A 23,273-nucleotide genomic window follows, 5' to 3' on the forward strand; every position below is an offset into this window, starting at 1 on the left:
TCTATCTATCCAGCAATGCAATATGTGAGAACTGTTTCTGGGAGCTGAAGACAAACTGCTACTCACTGTCCCGTCGTTATATGCAGCTGAATTTCACAGCTGCTTTTTAGCCGTATCAAAATAGCTCCTAGTAATAAAGTACAAGAGTAAACAGCGGCCATGTATTGTCGGTAAAGTTCTTTAAACAAAATAAAAAAAAGCCCTTTGACCGAGAATTCCTACCAGATCCACTATTTTTGTGCGTGGTAAATGTACAGCTATGTCGTATATTTCCTAGATTTTGTTGCGAGTTTCTGCACGAGCCAGTGGCCGTGACGGTTCATTGGCCGAAAACAATTTAAGTGTTCTACCCGCCAACTGTCGGCGGCAGCAGTGCTTTCTAGTTGAGGCGGGCGCAAAATGTAACACCCAGCAGGCCGAGGAGATCCCATAGCGGAAGCACGAAGTGACGAATCAAGCGTGACCTGCCCCGGCACCCTGTCCGCAGGAAGTGCGCTTCGGAAGCGACTGCGGTCGGGGCCACGCATGACCCTTGCCCTCGCATCGATTCCGCAGACTGCTTTCTGGGAGCGAACTTGAAACATAGTTTACCGCAGTCATTGCTTCTCTGCAGAAGCAGGAGCACAATCTCCGGTAGCACGTGCGACTAGGAAATGACAAGTGAAGCTTGAGGGGTAAGCTGTGCTGCTTTTTTTTTGTTCCTTCACGCTTGCTTCATGTGCCATTTAGATAGATTTGTTACGTTTAACGTCCCAAAACCACCATATGATTATGAGAGACGCCGTAGTGGAGGACTCCGGAAATTTCGACCACCTGGGGTTCTTTAACGTGCACCCAAATCTGAGCACACGGGCCTACAACATTTCCGCCTCCATCAGAAATGCAGCCGCCGCAGCATGTGCCATTTGGTCGATACATAATTATCCATTAATTTTTGATTCACTTACAGTCACTATGCCTCCAAATTAGCTCCAATTTATCGCAAATTTTCGGTAAAGAGGCAAAAAGTGGGCAAGCTGTATCGCACGGTGTCGCTGTGTGAAAACACAGACACACACAAAACAAAACGCCAGGACTGCGCGGTAGGCGCCGCAAATTCACAGCGGAAGCTAGAAGAGCGGTCTTTCAGAGCCTTTAAAAACATTCATTGGGTAAATACTACAAGCACACTTGCTTGATACCCACTAGGGGCGGGTATAATAATAAATGTTTTAGGTAGTAGGCCGGTATTCGCTACGCTAATTTTCGTTAATCTTCTGAGAAGTGTCATATCGGCTAAAAAAAATTTTGCGCCAATTGTTCATGCAGTGGCTGGCAGTATTGAAGATTATGGCTGAAGTGGGTATGCGCCACAATAATTAGGGGAACAAGAACAAGGTTTTGTAATTTGTTGGATCATTGGACAACCCAATCGTTACGCTGTTCGCATTGTGCGACGACTGGTTGTTCTTTCGCTCTTTTAAAACGCCTCATAAGTGGTAATAATGCGATTGCTTTTCCGACATCGAGCCTGCCTAAGGCAAGTTTGCTAACAGGTCCCAAGCAGCGGTGTTGCACAGTGGTAGTAAACTGGGCTGGCACCCGGCGGACCCAAGTTCGAGTCCGAATGTGCCGTCGGTGGGAGATTTTTTCTGATTTCGCGCGACGTGGTTATGGACACCGGCAGCTGCTGCAGCGGCGGACAATTGCGCCTGACCTGAGTTGTGATCTCATAAAGGCTTTTGCTGTGAAAGGTTGGAGTTTTATTTCCATTATGCTCTTAGTTTTGGCCCTACCGTGCTACATTATGATAAGTAATTACGCATTTGCCGGGTAAGAAACTCCTGCTAAGCGAAGCTATGTGTGTAGCTTTGGAGTTTGATTGAAAAAAAGAGCTATTCGAGTGAAACACACAAAAATGTTGAATGAGTTGAAGTCAGGGCGAGAGAACTTCCGATAACGGCCTTTAAGAAAGAGACCACTGGATTAACAAGTACTTTAGTAGGACTTCTAAAGCCAAGCAGCGTGACAAAAGACACAATGGCCGACCGCGGCCGGCTGTTTCAATCGTTCGTGTCTTTCTCGTCATCATGGTGGTCGAGCGCGAGTGCCAAGGCTCCGTTGCCGCTCCTTTTTATTGCGCTTGGCCATGACTACAAGAGCGTGGAGCTGCCGAAAATGTCTCACGAGAGCAGCACTGGTACTTCCGTTGTCGTCGGTCATGTGTACGCCACTAGCAGTTCAGCTTAACTACCAGATAATCTGGCGAACGACACTGGCTGAGCCAAAGACGAGGAGGTCGTTGCTGGTCTTGATTCACTGCCCTGCTTCATTGCTATGAACCTCAACTGAATTCATCTATTTACTGACATCCACTCAGACGTATTCCAAAGCAGTATCGTTAATTCACCACCGCAATACTTATTTATCAGAGGCATAAATTGCGTACGAAGGTACCTTTACCTCCACGCTGCGAGCTATTCAAGAGAAGTTCAATATATCAGACGTTGCCATTTCTTTCAACAATAAAAAAACCATCTTTACTTGTTTGAAACCACTCATAACAGTTACTCGGAGGTACTATGTCAAAAGCTTTCTAGAAGAGCACCGATTATGCGGGATATTCAGGCTAATGAACGTAGAAACCATAGTCAAAAAAGTTCATTCTAGACTAAAAGACTTATGAGTGTCATCACTTGGATTCACTCAGACTCAGACCGAGCCGTAAGTTTGATTTTTGGTGATTTCGGGTGTGTAATATTTTGGTGATTTTGAGTCCGAGTTAGTCCGCCTGTAGGAAATTTTCGTAAGGAATGAGGCCAATTCAGTCCCACCCAGGAATGTTTTGCTGAGTTTGAGTGCGAAGATTCCTAAGTGCAAAATTTGTTTCTTGAGTGTGTTTGAATGAACTCTACATTTTTTGCCGACCTATGTCCCCAGTTCTCGCTGTTGGGAGAATAGAAAGTAGCGCAGGCGAGTGGAAGTGGCTGTTGCGGAGAGGTCTTAAGGTGGCTGTCGCTTCGCTTGTGGCATTTTCGAATGCACGACAAATGATTTGCAGGTTTCGGTGGACGACCCTATTCGTGTGGTGGCTGCAGAAACTATGCCTGTAAAGTGGTGTATATCCGAAGATTTGATGTAAATCTGCTTCGCGTCGACGAACTCTTATTGCACAAGCTAGGCAGACTGTACAACGCTGCCGAAAGAAGGCCTTCCATTCTTTTTGAGGTCCGCAATAGCGACAACTGTTTCTCCCCAAACACTGTGCTCTGAAAGAATGTAGTGCGTGTGCAAAAGGCTTTAACATTTTTAGTCAAATCGCTCGCATCGGATACTTTTGTTTCAACCAGCATACGCTGACTGTAGGCGAAATCACGCAGTGCTTGCTCTCGCTGATGCGGGAGCTGTACTGAAGGGCCTGAAAGCGCTGTGAAAGATGCCGTAGGCCTTCCTGTTTTTTCGGTTTAGTGTGTGCCAGGGGCCGGATTTGGAACGTGCTTGTACTGACGCGCTGCTGCACTTTGAGGTCGCAAGAGCAATTCATGTGTCTTGTGGGCAGCAGGTTTTTTGTCTGTTGAGGTGTCTTCCAGTGGTGGCATAGCAAAAGCAAAATATGTAGCTTGGAGTGCTTCTCAAGGCAAGTATGCGTCTACGGCGCGCGGCCTTCTATGTCCACGGTGATATATTCTCGGGGGCTCTAGAGAACATAGGGACAATCAAGGTGCTGCCCTTCACAAGCTCTATATGTGAAAAAGGCCTGATTTGCTCATGATGCAGCGGCACAAGCAGAGTGCTGCGCCTTACGAGCTTGATATCGTAGGAACGGCAGGCTTGTTAAATCCCGTGTTCTGGCACCAAGGTTCTGTTTCTCAGCGCTCTCACGGTTGGTAGTCAAGTACTTCGTTGGCAGGAAAGGGCCCGGAAGCATCAAAATACGGACAAAAAACACACGTAAATCTCACACTCTATTGTGACCAACAGTGCTGTCTGACACTTTTGTAGGCATGCCACGCCTTAGCGGCAACGTGATGGCAGTCGATAGCATTTAGCCAATTTCAATATGCCCCCCAGGCATGGATGGTGCAGAGCAAGTGAAGTCTCAACCCATTTTAAGACGTCGTTCTGGAAACCGCGGAATCTCAGCCCTGCCTGAACAGCCAACAATGCTAAAACGGCGGGCGAGAACCTGTAGCTCAGTGACTACACATGTTGGGGCTGACGATATAGTTCTGTGAGTACACGCAAGAGGTCCACAACGTTGGCGACGCGCCCGAAAAGCCCTGGAAGGGGCTTGAGGAGTGCGCAGCGATTCCAGTACTCACCACGGCTGCATCCATAGTCAAGAACACCATGAACGGCGTTCTTTGATTTAAACACCTGGTACGTTGTTAGTGAAGTGAGGTAGAGCCGTCATTGAGTCCTAGACGTCATCCCCGAATGGTGGTGACAGTGTCAGCTGGTGATCACCTTCAGAGGAGGCGTGGACGCCGTACTCTATCCTGGCCTACTTTGGCTGCCCCGTTGAAGGGTGCAGTATAGAGTGTAGACTGTAGACTCTTGAACAGTTTCACGCGCCGAGCCAGGGGGATCAGCCAAGATTTTTCGTTCAAGGCAGGGTGCCATGGCATAAGAATCGTAGATGTAGCACTTCGGGATCGTGGACTGAGTCATTTTTGTAAAGAAAGCAGACACATCAGGCCCAGTTGGTTGGATAGTTGGTTCACGCTAAATAAATATCCGCTACCCGCCACGGGGAATCGGCCTCGAAGTGGGTGGTGCCTTGTATTATAAATGAATTTGTTCATAATCACAAATTGTCCAACAATAGATAGTTTTTTAAAATAGCTCATTAGCTTAGATCAGGAAAAGAAAGAGGAAAAGAGTATTGTTGGAGAATGAGCTTGAATTCAATAATCATGGCATTTTATTAGTTTTGTCTCACGTAGGAATTTGAATAGCGTATTGCAAACACTCCTGTGTTATTAACCATAAGTGGTAGCCCCATAACAAAGAACCACAGGAAGTGATAAATTAAACCCCATCCTTCGCAGTGGTCGATCCCGAAGTCTTTTTTATTCGTATATAATCATCATCAGTCCGACGACACACACTGCAAGAGAAAGGCCTCTCCCATGTTCCGTCAATCGACCCGGTCTTCTGTTTTCAGCTTTCACGTTACATCTGGAAGAATCTTAATCTCACTGACCCACCTACTTTTCTGTCTACCTTTCACGCATTTGCATTCTCTACGAATCCCGTCAGTTACACTTAGTGAGTGGCAGTTACCCTGCCAACGCACTACATGCACAATCAATGTCCACTTGTTCTTCTCGATTTCAACTAATATATTCTTAAGCCCAACTTGTTCTCAAACACACCGCAGTCTATTGTCCCTTAAGGTTGCCCCTATCATTTTACTTTTCATCGCTCGCTGCGTCGTCCTTAACTTAAGCTGAAACTTCTTTGTAAGCCTCCAGGTCTCTACTCCATAGCTAAACACCGGCAAGGTGCAGCTGCTATATACCTTCATTGATGCACAGATTCATTTCTTTGGAGGCATAGAGGGAACTACACCAAACCAAAACTGCACCAAACCCGACCATTTCACCAAACTGCACCAAACCTGACCATTTCATTGGAGGCATAGAGGGAACGACACCAAACCAGAACCGTGTGAGTAAAAGTCTGCGGGGAGACTTGGCATCATATTCTGCTAACTTAGATTACTGCCCATCTAGAAGAGCTTCATCAGTTTTTCCAACTATAATTGAGGTAAGGAAACTCACATACTAACAAAGTAGACTTAGCGAAGTTATGCGACATGACTAATTTTTCGAATTGTGCCACAGGCACAAACGCACATCCGCGAAATATAAATTTTACGATCATCATGCCTTGCTACTTCAAGTGCATTTGCAAATTCACTGAGTTATACCTTTGTGTCCTGGTGGCCACACCAAGTGAATAATACGTATCTGTTTTTTTAATAACAGAATGAAATACGTCCAAAGACTTAAAAACGGTGCAGGTAAAGAAGGACAGACAGGCTGTTTGTCAGAACGACTGCTTTTGATGTTGATAGGGGTACTTTGCGTAAAACTATAACAATGGCAAGTGATTCCGCATCAAAAATAGTTGTAGGGTCGTCAAACGGATTGAATCTGAGCAATGCAGAGATACTGATGCAGTTCTCACTCTTGCCTTTTTTTTCAATTCTGAAAACTTACTCAACGAAAGGGACACTAATGCCAAATAACAATGTAAGTGAGAGTAAAACTCACTGTATGACAACCTCTAAAACAGCAATATTGTAACGGGATCGCAAAGTTGACGAAGGGAGCAGACTGTAGACCATAGATTGAACTGTTTAAGAGACCCAACATGCGACCTGTAAATGAAAAGTCAAAATTCACCGAAACACACTGACACTGATAAGGCGAACTGAGCGTCAACACTTTACACGTGCCATCGAATATTATAGCGTTATCACTTGCGGCCACGTAGGTTCTAGAATAATTTGTTATGTTCGCGGAGTAGGCTTAATGCAAACTAAAGAAGCCTTCTCGAACACTGCAGGCGCGGTTTGCGCTGAGATTTATGTAGAGCGTCACAGGCGATAACAAAACTTAAGAAGGAACGGAGAAATATCATGAACAGTGGTGCCTTACTTGCCGAGAAATGAATGTAAATACACGAGAACACATGCGTCACGAGTAGAAAATATGCAAAATGACCCCGATGACGTCAGACCAACCGCCTATAACTAATCACTAGAAATCGAGCAAGGTCAAATAAATAAAGATGCTTCTCTGCATTAAGAGACGTAAAAACGTTGCATAATCGTTTTCTGTTTGATTCAAGGAAAAGAGAACCACGGGACATTACTATGGTGAATGGCGCGAGTGGATCAAAGGTCAATTTTCACATGGTGAAACTGGACAAGTCTTGCCATTTATCGGGGCCCAGCTGAACCAAGCACGCCTGCCACTTGGAGGCCCTGGCAGAAAACTTTTCAATAGTTGTTGCTGCTGTGGTTTCGACTTGTTTCATTCTGCTGCAACTAGTGCCGGCGGCTGCGCTGTAAAGCCGGGTAATGTTGAACACGGTAACAGTGGCATGAAAGGTTTCACTTGAGACAGGTAATTTGAAGTGTGCTAACGCGATGCAGACAACAAAAACTTGATTTCGTTTGAAGTGAAATAATCATATTCCACAAAAGTAGCACTAAGAGGTTTGGTACTGCTATTTCAGCATGAACATTCACCTAATTATTGCCTTTAGTGTTCGTTTAGGTTGGACTGACGTGTCTACCATAAACGTAAAAGCTGCTGTCGACTACTTTACAGCTTTCGTGAGCAATGCTGCAGCGAAACGCATCCCACAAACAAACGGACAGTCCTGAAAACGACGTGTTCCATGGTGAAATAATGACTGTCTAAACGCGCGCAAAGCACATAACAAAGCTTGGGGGTTGCTGCAGGGATCTCCAATAAAAGTGAGCCTTGGTGTGCGTAGTAGAATGTTAATCATATTTGAAAGTTACTTGCTCAATGGGACATTTCGAGTTCGAGCAGAAAATGCTTAGCCCCAAACATTTATCAAAAAACAGGAGTGCCCCGAAGTGGTGTACGTAGTTGTACTCATTTTAATGTTAAAGTGAATTCCTTGTGTCTTTAGATCTCACAAATGTTTTATCGCATGTATCCCGACTATGTGCTAAATAGTGTTAAATCAAGCAATGTTTTATTGTATGATCGGTAAGTCCAGCTAGGTCTTTACAAGGTCACAAAATTGGCAGACAGAAGTGGCTTCAGTTTAAATGCTCAAAAAAGTATTTGCGTCATGCTCTCCTGGAAGCGAGGCCTCCGTTCTAAGCCAGGTAATCATCTGCAGCTTGGGCATCTCTCCGCAAAGACAGAACACAAATTATCAAGCCCAGACCTGAAAACAAAACTAACTTTCATTAGAAACAATAGGTATTTGAAGTAAATATATAAAAACAATGAATGTTTTGAAAGTTCTTTCACAGGCTAGGTGGGGCAGTTACAAGATGTATCTGATAAACTTATGTAAAAGACCCATACGCACTGGCTTAGACTACTTGGCAATAATCTATCAGTCTTCAGTACCAAGAGATCCACAAATGTTTGGTCCTGTACATCATCTATAGGGGTTGGTTTTATTCAGAGCATTTTTTTCATTACCTGATCGATGGTATGAATATTGTCTATGGTGGAGTAGCTGGTACGAACTCCTGCTTGGTCCTTTGGCTGATTGAACTCTAATATCGCCTTAACTTTACTAGCTATTGTTATTCTAAGTAGTTTGTAGAGTTCGGAGAGTAAATTGGCGTGTAAATTTTTAAGTCCTTGAAGACTCCTTCATTATGAGTTAAGATGATGTTGGCATTTTTCCAAGATTCTGGTACCTTTTCCGACAAGAGACACTTCGTATGTAAGGGGGCGAATTTTTCAACATATTTCCCTGCCATCTTTCTGGGGGTCCGTTGTTACTTTATCCTCACCAGTGGTTTTGCCTTTTTTCATTCCTTCTAGGGCTTTCTTTTATTCCCTTATCGTTACTGGTAGGATGTCGGAATCTCTTGGACTATTATAGTTTCTCACAATGCCATCCCGTTTTTTTTTAATTCTGTACAGCTCACTGTAGAACTTCTCCGCCATCTAGACTATCCTAGGTATATTGGTTATGACATTGCCTTCCTTGTTTCTCAATGCATACATCTGATTTTCGCCTATGCGCAAGAACGCATTCGCAGGTTTTAGGCTCCTGTCACTTTTCACACACTGTTCAATTTTTTTCCATGTTATGCCTCCTGATGTAAGCTAGTTTACGCCTATTGATTTACTTCGAAAGCTCCATTTGCTCTATTTTGTCAGTTGCATTTAGGGCTTTCATTGTTTGTCGTCTCTTAATAAGATTTTTTGCCTCCTGAGATTTTTCGCCTCCTTGTCGATTTCCCGTTTAGTGACTGAACCTTTAAGTCCAGTCACACACTTTTTGATGATATTAGTAAGATTATTGTGCATATTGCCACGCTAACGTCGGTTATCCCATTTATTGCCTCGAATTGATTTTGAAGCTAAACTCCGAATTCCTGTATTTTTTGTCTCACTGCCGGTTCATTATTCGGCTGTTTGCGTGTCAGTTTTCGTGTTTGCTTTTTTAAAATGTAGGTGTAGACGAGCTCTTGCCAATCTATGGTCGGGTACCTAATCTTGCCAAACTACTTTTACATCCTGCACAATGTCTGAGTGTGCACGCATACTGAAGTAAATTTCATTTTTAGTTTCGCCATTAGGACTTCACCACGTTCATTTACGGTTAGCTCGTTTTCTTAAGAAGGCATTCATAATCCATACATTATTACGTTCTATAAACTCCACTAATAACTGCCCTTTGGCATTTCTAGAGCCGATGCCATTATTCCACACTGCATGGTCTCTGGACTGTTTTTGTCTACTGTGGCGTTAAAGTCGCCTAGAAAATAGTATACTGTGTCTTTACATTATTGATGGCTGACTCTACGTCTTCATAAAAGCATTCAAACAAATGATCATCAAGGCTCGATGTACGCGCGTAGGCCTGTACTACTTTCATCTTGTACCTGTTGTTAAAGTTATTTGTGATACTTGCCACTCTCTCGCAGATGCTGCAGTACTCTTCTATGCTGCCAGCGATAACCTTGTGAATGAGAAAACCCACTTTTGCTTCTTTTCGCTCAACTAATTCACTTTGGCACAGGACATGTATTTTCGTGTACTTGTCACGTGGTTGAATAAACGCAAACTGAAACTCAGACGTGCCAATTATTCACCACTATATAATCCTCACTATCCCCCTAACTTCGCTGAGCCCTAATACATCCCATTTAACACCCTCTATTTCCTTGAAGAGCACAGCTAGACTAGCCTCATTAGATAAAGTTGTAGTGTTGAAGGCAGCCATTTTCAGATTCCAATGACGGCCTGTCTGTACCCAGGGATTCTTTGCACCCTCCGCTGCGTCACAGGTATGACCGCCGCCTTGAAAAGTTGCCTCGCAACTAGTGGGGACTGAGGTCCAAGGATTAATTGCCGTGTTCCTGGGAGGTTGCGACCAGGTACTGTACCAGGGTGGGCAATCCTGCTCTGGCGAGAGAGTGCATTACCGGCAGATGGTCGCCAGTGAGGCCACACCACAAACCTCTATTTTTTTTTCTTTTTTAACCATTCCTTCCTCGCGCATTTTAACTAGATATAATGTTTTGAATGATTCGACATCTTTATTCGAACCAAATTTTTTCACGGCATGCTTGACTGCTACGCTATCGTGGAGTAGATGATCTGTTGCACTTTATTAGCAATGTAGAAAACCACTTGACTGCCTATAAGGTGCCAACTTCACCTTGCTTGTTGCTCGCCTAACCTTTCTTTTCTAATTGTCTGAAAATTGGCCAGTACACAATGATAACTTTTCTCCGCGCCAATCTATCTCTGTATGATGGATCCGAAGAATCGCTCACAATGCTACATACTCTTATGAAATGCACCTAAATAAATCAAGCTAGAAAAAAACATTTCCCACCTATCTTCGGAGAACAAGTGACACTTTATCTAATAATGCTCATAGGCAGCAAACCAGTTTTTGAAGATCAGCCATGTTATGCGTTTTCAAAAGAAGTTCAGAGCTTTTACGTCATATACCCAGGCAAGCCATTGCAGCACCTCTGAAGAGGGGCTCTCATTGGGGTGTTTTTTTAGAGCAAGCACCCGACTGCCTGCCATTGGCCACAATTGCGTTAAGGCAGCCTCGTTGCGTCCATCTCTCCCGTGTATATGCCATGAGAACTTGCAACTCGTTATACACCCATGGATCACATCACGTGTATCATAGTCATAATTTTACTGTCAATATATAGCTTCTAGGCTTAATTAGAGCGAGGTATTTCAAAACTCTATACAGCCACAATAAACCCGGTCATCACAAACATTGGTCACCGCCAACGCCACGTGAAAGACATGGCACCCTTTGGTCACTTATGGACCTTGCGTCACAAAAACCCATTGTTTATCACCATTCATAATAACGTGACTTCAAATGCAAGACGCACCGTGTAAGCGACTGGCCTCTGCGGGGCAGCCACCGGGCAGAAGCGTTAGTTGTATCTATGGTGGTTCATGGACTAGGGCCTCTGAATGTTTCCACCTTCGAGCAGATTACCACTACCACAGGAGGACCATCTCTGGCACAACTGTGTCCACGTAGCGTGCCCCAATGTAATACTGACAAGAGTGGTCTACGGGCACGGGCTGACACAACGAAAGTGTTGTGAGCATTGATACACATACATATTTCACAAATGTTTTAGGAGCGTTTTCTTTTATAGAGGATGAGATAAACTGAACTCAACGTTGAAACTTGTTCACTGCCGCGTCCCTCTTGCCTTGATAGATCTTTGCGCGAGTAAAAGGGAACTAGTAACACAAAAACGCATTTACGAAAAAGGAATAAGGAGGAAGAGCGCTAACAACAAAATCAGGTTGTACACGAACTGAAATTGTTTGAAGTCTTCATCTGGTTTTGATCCTGTGCAGCTGGTTCTTGATGTGAGTCGGGCCACCCAAAACTGTCATTGCAGTAGGCGAAAGGAGCCGCACCTCCACGCGTCAGGGAAGGCAAAAACCCAGGTGGTCGAAATTTCCGGAGCCCTCCACTACGGTGTCTCTCATAATTACATGGTGGTTTTGGGGCGTTAAACCCCACATATTAATCAATCAGGGAAGGGTCTCCTTTTATTGGTTGGGTTTTTCACTTTTCTCCTCCACCCAATTTAGCCCATGGCCTTCAAGCGGTAGGGGAGCGTAGACATTTCACATTGTACGTACACGTGGAAACAAACAAGAGTAACAGAAGAGCAGAAATGGTTGGGGCAGGAAATAGAAAAAAACCCTGTACACGTACGATTTGGTCCGAAAACAAGCTCAGTCTCTAGTTATTATTTCTTGTTGCCAGTTCCTTTCTGCTTACTTTGAGGAAGCAGGAAAGACTTCCGGGGTCCAGGTTTAAATCGGCTACTAATGATCTGAATTTGATAAAAAGTTACAGTTTCGCCGCAAGGGCGAAGGCATGCATCTGATAGCAAGAACTTGGAATGTAATGCTGAGAACAGCAACTAGATAGAATCGTGCAGCTTGCCACTCACGCACTTATGACGCACAAAAAGGACACACACACGACAAGAGCGAAGAAACAACGTTTACCGTTCGACACTTAACGCGTTGTTTAAACAAAAATGATACAGGAAATGTAATCACAAGTACAGATTAGTGCAAACTAAGGATTTTCCTAGTTGTTATACTTCGGCGTGTATGAAAAGGGTGCTCTTTTTGCTAACGGGACCTGTGCAGCGGAGTGAGGTAATGTGTGTGGGCCTGGCAACTAACGCAATCGTTCTGGTAAGATCGAAGCCGCATGATTCTCCCGGCCGAAAAGTAAGCGCGCATGAACAGGCATATACCCCCCCCCCCCCCAATCGCGGGGCGAAGATAAGCGCGCGTCAGCGTATGGCGACGAGCTGGGCGCCGACTGCCGACGGCTTTTTATTGTGATAGATATTTATGAAGATGATTGATATGTGAGGTTTAACGTCTGAAAACCACCATATGATTATGAGCGACGCCGCAGTGGAGGGCTCCGGAAATTTCGACCACCTGCGGTTCTATAACGTGCACCCAAATCTGAGCACATGGGCCTACAGCATTTCCGCCTCCATCGGAATTGCAGCCACCACAGCCGGAATTCGAACCCGCGACCTGCGGGTCAGCAGCCGAGTACCTTAGCCACTACACCACCACGGCGGGTCGATAGTATATGGAGAGTATCGGCTGATTTTTTTTGCCGTCGCCACCACCGCTACCACGATCATTCACCGTATATGTATATGTACCTCTATATACAAACCCTTAAGAAAAAAAAAATGCCAGATCCCACGTACAGCGGGAACCAATGATATGCGAAGCACGAATGAGGAAGCTTCATATGTCACTCTGAAATCAGCACAATGTTACGAGGTGAAGGTAAATGATGCTGTACATCACTTACGTGTCATGACTGTCATGTTTGGATGTATAGTTTACCTTCGTTATCTATTAACGTCACGTGGTACCAAATTTAGCATATGTGGAGCTAGCGAAACGGCCGCGAGCACGCTTTGAGCGTGGTATGTTGTCATGTTCTTACATGACACGCGTGTGTAAGCATTATCATGTTTCACCAGACATATACTTTCGTCATCCATTGAAATCACGCAAGACGAAATTTGGTACATGTAGAGTTAGCAAAACGGCCATGAGCGCTTCATGAAGAGCCCAATATACTCCAATGTAGCGTCGACGCGCGCGCACGCTGAGCACAGCGACGCTACGTGAGCTAAATGCGAGCACTCTATAGTCTGACGCCAGGCGTTACCGGCGCGGCCAGAGTACGTCAGCGCGGCCCGGTGACAACCAGCGCAAAAGGCGTCAGGCTGCATTTCGCGCTGATGCGTTGATTGATATGTGGGGTTTAACGTCCCAAAACCACTATATGATTATGAGAGACGCCGTAGTGGAGGGCTCCGGAAATTTAGACCACCTGGGGTTCTTCAACGTGCACCCAAATCTGAGCACACGGGCCTACAACATTTCCGCCTCCATCGGAAATGCAGCCGCCGCAGCCGGGATACGAACCCGCGCCCTGCGGGTTAGCAGCCGAGTACCTTAGCCACTAGACCACCGCGGCGGGGCCGCTGATGCGTTACCGAGACAACACTGCGTCTCTCTCTTTTCGTGACGAGGGGACGCCGGACGCGCTAAAACGCGCATGTGTCAAATAAATGCAGCGCAACGCGCGCCTGCGAATATAAGGCAAGATCGGCGCCTGGCGTGGCAACGCCGGCATGACGCTACGAAATGAACGCCGGCGTGCACTCGCACCGCGTCACTTTGAAATGTATTGGCGCCTTGACTGTGGTTTGTAGTCATGTTCAATTACGACACACATCTCATTATTATCACATTTGCACCAGCACATTCCTTCGTCATCCCATTGACGTCACGTAATACAAAAGTTGGCATATGTGACGCTAATCAAACAGCCTCGAGCACATCACGACTGTGGCGTGTAGTCAAGTTGGTACATTACACGCATGTCATGATTACCATGTTTGGATGCGTCATTTACCTATGTCATCTGTTCGCGTCACGTAATACCGAGGTTGGTGCATGTGAAGCTAGCAAAACGGCCACGAGCGCCTCATGAGCATAGCATGTAGTCATGTTATGAGATGACACGCATCTGGTGTTTATCATGTTTGCACCAGTATCATACCTTCGTCATCCATTCACGCCCTTGACTGTTATGTGAGGTTTGTCCCCAAACTACCATATGATTATGAGAGACGCCGTAGTGGAGGTTCCGGAAATTTCGACCACCTGGGTTTCTTCAACGTGCACCCAAATTTGAGCACACGGGCCTACAACATTTCCGCCTCCATCGAAAATGCAGCCACCATAGCCGGGATTTGATCCCGAAACCTGCGGGTCAGCAGCCGAGTATCTTAGCCACTAGACCACCGCCGTGGAGCCATCCACGTCCTGTAGTACTAAATTTGGTATAAGTGAAGCTAGCGAAACGACCACCGGCGCATCATGAGCGTGTCAGGTAGTCATGTTGCTACATCACACGCATCTCATGGTTATGATATTTGCACCAATCACATACCTTCGCCATCTATTCTCGTACCATCATACCAAATTTGGTATATGTGACGCTCACGAAACGGCCGTTAGTGCATCATGAGTGTGGCATGTAGTCGTGTTGTTACATGACACGCATGTCATGATTTTCATGTTAGGGTCGGTTGCTTGTGTTTGGCAAGCAATCCTATCATACCATACCAGTTTCGCAACATGCCTTGTGAACGAAACCACCGCAAGAGCTGCAGGACCTTGCAATTTAAATCATGACATTCATGACACAAATATCATGACTTTCATGCTATGACTAGTCAAATGCGTTCTTCATACAGTCATGTTATATTTTAACAAGTTTCGTATCGATAACACAATGGAAACAGCCAGGAGAGCTGAAAGCCGTAGGCGGCTAGATAGATAGATAGATAGATAGATAGATAGATAGATAGATAGATAGATAGATAGATAGATAGATAGATAGATAGATAGATAGATAGATAGATAGATAGATAGATGAGCTCAAACTCGACGAAACTCGCTAAGAAATGCTTCACATTTAAAAGCCGCCCGCCCTCGGACACCCAGCTCGTCGGGATGCGCCGATGCTCGCTTGTCTCTCACACGAACTTTGCCCGCGGTGGGGGAAGGGAGGCGGGGTTACATGCTTGTGCGCGCGTGCTTATTCGCATTGTTCGAAGACTGTCGCGCCGCCTAGCGGTATTCAGGGGCGTTTTCTTAAGGATGATCAGTACGCAGACGCTCCTAACGCTCCTTAAATCGGTGGTGGTAGTCTCAGTGTGACCTCGTTAGCAAGAAATGAACACTAACTTCTTAGTATGTTTCCTGCATCAGTGAATATACTGGGCCGTCCGCGACACGATAAATCTTATTTGTTCTTGCAAGACACGAAATTTTCGAGAAACTTCGAGGCAAGTCATGCTTTAGATTATATCCCACGGAGTACACATATCAGGAAGCGTAGAAATTCAGGCAAGCTGGTAGGACATAACGGATTATTGAAGCCCATCACATAAGCAAGTTTCACGGTACATGCGTAAGTGTCTCCTCAGTTGCGCTATTGCAGAAAGAGGTGTGGCAGCTTTTGCTAATTGGTATGACATGACGATTGTTATAGCGCGAGAACAGAATGACGACACAGAGATGAGAAGGACACGTCCTTCGTGTCCTTCTTGTCTCTTAGTCGTCGTTCTGTTTTCGCACTATAGCTATCGTCATACAGAAAAAGATTGCGTATCTCGATTATTTTCAAGCAGTGTATTTGTTCAATCAACAAGTGACAAGAGTTTTGCTGACACTGTTTCGCAGTGGTTTCAAAACGCTTCTACGCATGCCCATTCTCTTCTTTGTTCCCGTATATATGTACACCACTCTGCTAATAAATCATTGTTTAAAGCCAGTGCTCTTTTCTGTCCTTGGTTTGCTTCTCTAGTTACACTGTAACTACTTTTAAGTAGTAGCGCTGTTGGTATCTTCAGTTACACATATCAGCTTCGCGAGATTTTCGGCAGCCCTGTTAATAGGTAAATAACATTGTCTGACCTTTGCAGTTAAAACGCCTTGCTTTACGTGTGTGTAGCATTCATCAGCGCTTTTATTTTTAAAAAAGTTATATTTATTTTATAAATAAAATTAATAAATTTAGTTTATTTTTTATTTTAAAAAAATTTATAACATTCCTTATACGCGGAAAAAACCACTGGCTCACGATTTGCGCTTCGAAACTTTGGCCTATGCTGCACGCCTTGTTTTTTACGTTCGTTCATAGATGGCAGCACACTGCAAGTGTTTGCTTTCTTGCCGTGTATAGGAGTGAAAGTTTCTCCGCACCCCGAAGCCCCTGATAAACGTGGTGAGTGATGCCGTGTTGGTGTTGTGAGTGGTGTATAACACCTCTGGTGCTATCAAAGCTATTCGGCAGGGAGAATTCTTCCAATTACTTTCAGCAAATTTGTTCAAAGAAACCGTCTTTTAATCGGGCATACTTCATGCGGTGTTGATGGTTGTCAACGCGCTGAGAGTTGCAGCGAAAATGAACGATCACCTGCTAGCTCATGAGGAGCGAGCTTCACTTCACGCTGATTGATTCATATGTAGAGTTTAGAGTCCCAAATCTACCATATAATAATTGGAGAAGCCGTAGTGGAGAGCTCCGAAAATTTCGACCACCTGGGGTTCCTTACCGTGCACCCAAATCTGAGCACACAGGCCTACAGCATTTCCGCCTCCTTCTGAGCTGCCGCCACCGTGGCCGGATTTGACCCCACTACCTGCGGGTCAGCCAACGAGTACTTTAACCTTTAGACCACCACGGCGGGGCTTCACGTCCCATCGTGCGTTATAGTTTTTTCGCAATCGTAGGTCACTTTGAATTTATTTATTTTAAAGTATCCTTCAGCGAGCTCAGAATAAAAGCAAAAATTTTTGGGGCATTGCATGTAGCCTAACTACAGTGAACATTACAAAGCGCCACATTACGCCAACACGCTCGAGCTTCACCAGCGCAACGAATTTATGACAGCAAGGAAATATGCAGTTACGACTGCATTTGCCGCTAACTTCTTCTGCACCTCACTGCTGCTGTTAGAATGACGTTGTTGTTCAACCAATTTTCACAATTTTGATGTTGCGAAAAGCGTACGCGTGTATTCGTTTCGATATTCTTGCTTCGATCCCGCTGATGGAACCTGCCACATCCGAGTGCAGCGAATTGCGCACTGTTGGAGTTTGATCATGGCTGTGACACAAGCGCTACCTATTGGGAAATGAAATGTTCGTGTTCCATTGAAGAAGCAGCTGCATGATGCTTACAACGCAAGTAATGACGACGGCGTAATAAGTTTGCAAACCTTCACAACGTTAAACATTCGCTCCTGTGCAGCCACGGCGGCATGTACTCGCTAGTGGCCTACTGCTGCGGCGAATCCGCCAGGCTTGCTCTGCACAAATTATCTCAGAGTTTTCGAAGTTTTCTGTAGCATATACATTATTAAGCAAAGCTTTGTTGATGCACGATCGATCAGCTGATACCACCACCCTTCTCATTGCGGCAAGAAATTGAGGTATTGAGCATTCAGCAGTACCTATTGTTTGGGAAAGTACTTTGGTTCCATATACATTGATTTCACGATGAAGTGGTCATAAGGTCAAAGTGGCGCGCCGAGTAGGTCCGTGCGTCCCGTCTTTTCCTAAGTTAGTTCACGGGTAGATAATCCTCCAACAGCCATGTTGGATTGCACGGCGTGCCACCTACACTCCATGAGTATCGGAACTTCTTTGGTGGAGAGAATCAGAATCGTGTGCCTTCGGTTTTCACTGGTATGATTGCATTAGTTTCCGGGTCCACAAAGGTCACTTCAGTGCCTGCACAGGCCCCGTTTGCAAAAAGAGCACTCGTTTCATACACCGCCAGGTATAACAACTGAGACACTTGTTAGTTTGCACACATCTGTACCTGTGATTACGTTTCGTGCGTTGTTTTCGTTTAAACAGCGCGTTACGTGTCGAGCGGTAAAGAATGTTAGCTCGCTCTCGTCCTGTGTGTGTTTATATTGTGCGTCATTTGTGCGTGAGCAGTGCGCTTCACGTTCAGATCTGCTTGCCGTTCTGAGCGTGACATTTCAAGATCTTGGTGTCGTATTCAATGCTTCGCCAATAGGGTGAAACTGAGACTTTTGCCATTTTTGAGTTTTCACATACGTAGATACGTATACATATACGGTGAATGATGGCAGTGGTGGTGGCGAAAAAGTCACAGCTTTGAAGCAAAGGCAGAGCAATGAACGCGACAGCAACAAATGTGAAGCTCACGCACAGATTGGCAAGCAAATCGAAGCGTGCCTTCGTTTCTCACGCACAAATGACACGCGAAACGTACTCACAGGTACAGATGAACGCAGATGAGCGCCTCAGTGTTACTTCACTGTGCCTGAAAAGCGTGCCATTGTCACAAACGGAGCCTGTGCAATTATTGTAGTGACCTTTGCGCGCCCGGTAACTCTAACAGCTTGTTCCGGTGAAAGCCCAAGGCCACGCAAGGCATACGATTGTCCCCGCGGCGAGAAAAGCCCATTCGTGACCGTCCACCCTGCCCCTTCTCCACGGGGCAAAGTACGCGGGGGAAGCGAAAGTGCGTGCCGCCACGTCGTGACGATGTGGCGATGCGTGCTCATGCCATCCTGCTGGTAACGCTGAAAACACAATACTTCCTGCCGAGAGGCGCATCACCAGCTGTAAATGGTTGATATAAATAGCCTGCCGTTCGAACGTTGAAGGAGGTGGTCCTTCGTGGCTCAGGGGCTATAGCTCGCGCCGGAGTCTTTTTCTGAATCATTTTTCTTGTGGCGTATATATATATATATATATATATATATATATATATATATATATATATAGAGTGCGTGTGGCAAAATCTGGTCGAAAGTGTTCATATAAATGCTATCAAATTAATAAATAAGCCTCAAGCAGTTCGCACTCACGTCTGTTTCGGAAACCAGACTGTAATTGAGTTATGCCGGTATTTTCAAAACTTTAGAGTTGCGGGTGCGGATGTCTTGACAAAGGTAGGTTGGGCAGCCAAGTAGCATATTATTAGCGAACTGCATGCAAAATGGCATGTGTTGCCTATATATTCTTGCCCGCAGACAATATAGTATGTATATCACGTTACTGAAGTCAATATTAAGGTTTTCAACGATGATTAACTTTAAATCTGAGATGTTCGAACTTTGCGTGCACCTTCATGGCATCACTTGATACCTGAATTATTGAGGGGTTCACGTTGAAACTTTCCGTTAGAGAAGATTCTTGGACGGCATATTCATGATAAGGAATCATGGGGAAGGAAGTCTTCTCGGCTTTATAGCGGATTTAAACAAGCTTTACATATCAAATAAATTAACGGACAAAATTTTCAAAACTTGCATTAACTTCTTGGACGGAAATGTTTTGGCCAAAAATAACCACCGGTCAACAAACCTTTACAAAGACCTGCGACCTACGTTTCATCAGCAGCCTTCCTAGGCATTTCAAAACGGGTATTTCATATTTTCAGACCTACCAGTATTGAAGAATAAGCACCAATATACAGAAATTTGTCAGACACGCAGAACACCAAAGGCATTCTCTATAAAAACAAAATTATTCTGACAATATAGTGCCTAGATAATATTATTCTAGGCACTATACCGAGGACATTATTGACGATGCCATGTTGCATGCTCGCAACGTGAACCGTAGTACCATGTATAAAGAGCCAAAAAGAGTATCAAGAACAATCTCCCTGGCAAATCTTACAGTAACTTACTCATCGTCAGTGCCACGATTCAACAACACGCTCTCCCGCTCTTTCAACGTAACCATGCAAAGCAAACGCCTCGCTTAAAATTTGCGAAGCGACTTCACGTTTTGTGCCGCAGAGATAAACACCTGAAAGACCTTCTTTTTAGAGCAAAAACAGATTCTTCTAAAGTTCACTCACGCTGCCATCTCCGCAAAAATCTTGTTGTAAAATATGCCCACAATTGGTCACAATACGTGAACCAAAAACGAACATTTCGGATTTGAAAGTCAGAGCCATTGAAAATATAGATGGTGATTCCAGTAACATGATACACATGCTAAAGTGCAATGTCTGCGGGCAAGAATATAGAGACCAAAGAGAAAAGCCATTTTGGCTGCGGCTCAATCACCACCCACTCACCTCAATCAGCTCGAACACATCACTAATCACCGCTCTCACGCCACTTCACTGTCGAACGTGCCTCTGTCTAGACATCTGCGCTTGCGAAACCACAGTTTCAAAAATGTCAGTGTAACTCCATACCAGCCCGTTTTTCGTTACAGACATGAGTGCGAACAGCTTGAAGCATAATTTTTTTCCGAATTTATTTTCTAAGTTGGCGCATATATTGTCGCTTCTAAAAAAGAACACCTTAACTGATAATAGGCAACATGGTTGTCGCAAAGGTAAGTCCACAGTGATGGAACGTTTTTGAAACCATGCAAGATTTTGCTGCTGCTTTTCGTCTGCAATCTTAAACAGACGTGTTTTTTTATTCACAAAAAGCTTTTTTTGAGTTTTGCAATCAAAATTGACATTGAAAGTTGGAGCAATTTTAAATAATACTGCATTGGTGTGATGAATAGAGGCCTACTTGTACCACAGACAGAAATGTTTTACATGATAAAGATTGCTCAAATTCTGCAGCTGTGGGGTTGGGCGTTCCAGAAGTATCGGTGTTGGGGATGTTATTCTTACTAATATTTATAAATCACATAGTTGGTCAGGTACCGGTCAAAATTACGATTCATAGATGACTACGTAATTTATCACAGAATTGACAACCTTTGTGACCACCTCCAACTAGAAGCAGCTGTTCAGCATGTACAAAAATGGTGTGAAACCTGGCAAATGAAAATTAACCCCCAAAAGGCAGTTTCCATCAGAATAACTAAAAAGAATTCACTTCTACAGCTTAGGTACAGCTTGAATGAAAGTGCTTTATATTAATTAAACTGTAATAAATACCTGGGTCACATACATCAGATCTTCTATGGAAGGACCACGATTGTCACATAAAGAAAAAAAAGCAGTAAATAAACTAAGATACTTAGGACGAACTTGAACCAAGCTCCTCAAGACATGAAGATAATAGCCTAAAAACGTTTATCCGATCAATCATCGAATACGCATTGATCGTATGGGACCCTCACACGAAAGGAACATTCTCCACTTGGAAAGTGTTCGAAGAAAATTAGCGCGTTTCTTTTTTAACATGTACAACTTGCGGACATCGGTAAGTACGCTAAGGGAAAGGGCTGAACTGAAACCCCTGGAAATGTGACGTCATATTGAAAAATGATGCTACCTATACAAGATATACGACCATAAATTAGGAACAGAAAAGGATAATTTCGTTTAGCCTGTTTTAAGCAAATCATACGCTATCACCGCTTAAAAAACTGCAAGGCTATAATTGCCAAAGAGATATATTTCACAACGCATTTTCCCACGAACAGTAAAGCAACGAAATGAGCTCCCAGCCAATGCTGTGGTACGCACAACCACAGCAGATTTATTTTGACACTTCAGGCTCACTTGATGACTGTATAAATGTACAAGTTTACTAATTTAATTTGTCTGTGTGCACTTGTATGTTTCGACCTGCATGCCTATTTTAATGTTTATGAACGGTACGTTATTTAGGTATCGCTAACCCTATATATAATTAAATTCCTAAATTTGTTCACTTCATGTAGGTAGTATTAGTAATTAGACTATGAAAGTTACAGTGCCGTTATGTACTACTATGTATATCTATATAACTGATGATATTGCTACGTAGCTAGCGCATGATGGTAGAACCATTCTGTGAAGAGAAGACGACGAAGAGGTCTGGCTTGCCCGATGTTCGCGCTGTGCTCCACCTTAATCGGTGTCAATGTCCTCGCAAATAGTCACGTCTCTCATTTTAAGAAACATATTTGTGGTGGAGCTGCTGGTTCACTCCTGTACCCATCACGAAGTTCCGCGATGGCCGTGCCATCACGTGTCCAACCATGTCACAGGTTGAATGAACACCGTCTTCACCACTCGCCTCTTCTGTGAATTGTAGCTACGTTATCCTACCTCCTGCTCGTGAAGCTTACGTACTTTCTGCAGAGGATGGCATTGACGTTGACAAGTGGCCTAACGTGTATGAACTGAGCAGCGTCGGCTATAGTTGACACCCAAAACTCATGCTAGAAAACGTGCGTTTTTATCTTGATGACTCTCTGCGCTGTGGTTTGAGACGCACGAAGCCGACATTAGCAGTTGTGACAATTTCAAGGAGAAGATCTGCGACCTTTTTTGCAACACCACTGCACGGCGGATAGCTGCGCGAAATCATTTGGCTACTCAGCCACAGACGTCTACCGAATCGTACATCGCGCATATTGACGACGTCATTCCCCTTTGACGCCTGGTTGACGAACACATGCCCGAGACTAAGAACGTACCGCATGTACTCAAAGGCATCGTAGACGATGCCTTCAGCCTGCTTGTTTACACGAACGTTGCCACCATTGATGAGATCACCAAAGAGTGCCGACGTTTTGAGCGCGCGAAATATCGCCGTATCACGCAGTGATTGACACGACTGCTCAAGATGGCTGCAACTTCATCGTGCGAAGCCGCTCGCCAGCCACCGACCTATGACCACGCAACCCGAATTGTTCATCGAGAGTTTGAAGCTGACTGTCCAGCTCCCATTCACGGGAACAGAACCACGCTGACAATTTCTAATCTACTCTTCAACATGCAGGCTTTTCCAGGGCTCCCGCTGTCGTGGTCATGAGTTGCCATTGCCAGGCCGATAAACGTTTTTTGCTGCGCCGATAGAGCTTTCGTTCGTGATCGACCCCAGGCATGTACACTTCCCGGGTGAACTTCCTTCAGTCATCGACTACGAACCGCCACCCGCATCGACCCTGACATTACCCATGGCGAAGAATATAAGCCGTGGCTACAACCAATTTACCTTCAGTGCACACGGGCACAGC

General features: G+C 44.7%; 1 protein-coding gene across 1 annotated transcript in view; it reads left to right on the plus strand.

Annotated features, from left to right (window-relative positions):
- The first annotated feature begins 573 nt into the window (after positions 1-573).
- LOC119178501 (uncharacterized) overlaps positions 574-23,273 on the plus strand; it is a 123,249-nt gene continuing 100,549 nt past the window's right edge. The window contains exon 1 of the mRNA XM_037429707.2: positions 574-674. The gene's annotated coding sequence lies outside the window, so the exon portion shown is untranslated. The remainder of the gene's footprint in view (positions 675-23,273) is intronic.

This window comes from Rhipicephalus microplus, chromosome 1, assembly GCF_043290135.1.
Source record: "Rhipicephalus microplus isolate Deutch F79 chromosome 1, USDA_Rmic, whole genome shotgun sequence".
NCBI classification, from domain to species: Eukaryota; Metazoa; Arthropoda; class Arachnida; order Ixodida; family Ixodidae; genus Rhipicephalus; species Rhipicephalus microplus.